Below are 3,056 nucleotides of genomic sequence, written 5' to 3'. Positions count from 1 at the left end.
ACTGTCCATACCATTGTAAAAACATATCTCAAACCCAAAGTCTAAGTTAATCCATGATATGACTTGACTCAAGACTGGTAATGCTCCTTTCCTTGAAAAGACTGGCTCGTATAACTTGACAATGTTAGCATAGAACAATAGACCATTGAGTGTACCCACTGATACTGTTAAATTGAGAGCAATGAGTAGAACCACAAGTAGTACACCCATCACTGCAAACAGAGCAATCCAAGCTATCATCATGTAATTATTATGACACTGTCCACACTTGTTTGATCCCATTAGTAGACTGTATCCCTCTGTACATGATCCACACATTCTGTGTCCTCTATTATCCACACATTGAGTATGAGTGTCATTCAACTTGAAGGTAACAGGATTAGGAGAACAATAGAGGAGACAGTCCTCATTGATAATGCATGCATTAGGATTGGTTGCATCAGCATTGAAAGGTGTAGTGGTATGATATGTTCCAATCCACAGTAGACCATTGTATGTAATGTTTAGAGTATTTATATCACATGTGACATTCTCTCTTGAAACACTTTGACTGCAAGTACAGGAACCTTGCGACTTATCTAACCTGAAACCAATGGGACACTCATTAACAATCAATTGAAGAATAACATCGTTTGTCTTAGAAGAAGTAATATCTAATTCACTTATATATCCAGTTTGAGTCAGTTTTGGTGTGTATTCAATCATTGAACAAGTATTGGGAATGTATGTTGAATTGAGCAATGTACCATGTCCATTAGTTGTATCTACTGGACCATCTGTCAGAGTAAGTGATCCAAAGTAATCATAACCAAACAAAGCCACATTAAACTTCAATGTTTGACCTGGATAAATGTGATTGCTTGCAGTTCGTATACATTTTTTATAACTAGTTGTAGTACGAGGATCACAAAAGCATATATTAGCAGCATCACTTGTTGAACTAATGTCTGGGTTTGTCAAATTGAACTGATTACTGTGTGTCATATCATATACCCCATACAAATCACCACCAACCAGTCCAGCACTATTATTTATTAATGTAACAGATATATTTGGCAAATTAAATATGTCACTATCTGATGACTGTTCAAGATAGATCCCTCCACCTTTATAAGAAGCATGATTATCAATAAACTCCAACTTAGCTGATGATGATACTATTAATACTGATGAGTCATTTATTGCTAATCCTCCTCCAACAACTCCAGTATTGTTCTTGAATACTAAATCATTCTTAATTGTTACAAATGCTGTTATAAGACTCAGTCCTGTATAGGTACTGTTAGCAACAGTAACATTACTGAGACTAATAGCATTACTGTTCATTATCTTATTTCCTCCATTTCCAATAAGTTCAGTATCTATTATATCAATTTGGGTTAGTCTGAAAAACTTTGCATCAATAAATAGTCCTTCATTTATATTGTCATTTATCAAACATGATTTAATAATAATGTGATAGTTTACTGCTTTTAGTAAATACTCTTCACTAACAATCTTCAATCCTTGTTCGTGATGATAAAATTGACTATTCTCAAGTACAAGAGTAGAAGTTAATTGAGTACCAGGATAAGTGCAATCATAATTTGATTCTGAATTTTTAAAATTAATAAGAAAACCAGTATAATGATTAGATACCTCCGTCTCACCATAAAATGATGAGTTGATAATAAAAAAATTAAAAAGACCCCCAAACCCAATTTGAAGACTGAGGTCAGTGGAGTAGTATACATGATCAAAGACAATCGATATATTGTATGAGGTATCATGAGTCATTTCTATTGTCATTCTACTGTCAGCAATAAAGGTAACATTAGTCAGAGTCAATGAGTAATGGAGTAAATCACTGCTACAGCCTGGAAGAGGATTGTAGTAAATATTTAAAGTACAATAGCCAGTGAAGAAAACTGATGATACCTTAACATCAAAAGCATTAGATAATCTTAAAGAATATTTCCCTGAGCCTGCAAAGACAGAGTTAGTTATTGTAACATTGTTAGATGAATCAAACTTTATCAGTAAACAATCACTAAACGATATGTTAGAAATAGTGACATGATTACTGCTGCGTACTGAAATGCTAAGTATACGAACTCCCTTGCAGTTGATAGTAGGAGACTGAGCCAGTCCATGTAGAGTAACATTCTTTACTGCAGTCATGTAAAGATTATAATATTCAATGTTAGTAGTTCCAATGAAGTAGAAAATGGTGTTATTGTATTGAGACATATTCCCAGCATACACTGATAAAGGATTACAAGGTGACTGAGTAATTGAACTGCAGTCATCAGACACATAATACTGACCAGAGGAGACACTGCAGGAGCTACTGAAGAATAAGAGAACAACCACTAACAGGAGAGACATAGCTACATGTACTGTCTGGACTGACTATGGTATATTCACTCAGTGCATGAGAGATGGTATTTATAGACAAGCTATGGGCGAGTGCTTTTTGCTGTAGTATACATGGCAATGGTAGTACATATCTGTGGTACAACAAAGTTATATGGGCAAATTAATTTTTAAAAAATTGTAGTAGTCTTGTATTATATCATAATGTCACACATGCAAAGCACAAATTTGCCAGCTGGGAATATGTACATGCACATTAGGCATTTGTTCAAATACAAGTTTAAATTCTAAGAATGTGTGTAACATGCATTAATGGAATTCAAATTTGTATTTGAACAAATCAATCACAACTGTACATCTTCCTAGAACTGTAAGAGTAAAAATATGAAAATTCTAAGAAAAAATACCCTGCATGTAAGTGTCCTTCCACTTACACATAAATGCATTCTTAAGTCATAATAATAACACCATCAATGTCTTGCAGAAACTCTGAGCTGTTGTTTAAAGAATGATTATTTTTAGTATAAATATTATACATTATTATTCATCATTATTAGTATAATTTATTTTAATATTAATGATATCATTTTTCTTATACATCCTCTCCAGTCTCCCTGCGTCTCTGTCCTGTTTCTCTCCTCCAATCAGTACTACCACTTCTCCCTCTCTACCCATCCTACCCACTCTACCCGCCAGGTGTA

The sequence above is a fragment of the Amphimedon queenslandica genome, unplaced genomic scaffold, assembly GCF_000090795.2.
Source record: "Amphimedon queenslandica unplaced genomic scaffold, v1.1 AMPQUscaffold_12854, whole genome shotgun sequence".
In the NCBI taxonomy this organism is placed as follows: domain Eukaryota; kingdom Metazoa; phylum Porifera; class Demospongiae; order Haplosclerida; family Niphatidae; genus Amphimedon; species Amphimedon queenslandica.
This window is presented reverse-complemented; position numbering follows the sequence as displayed.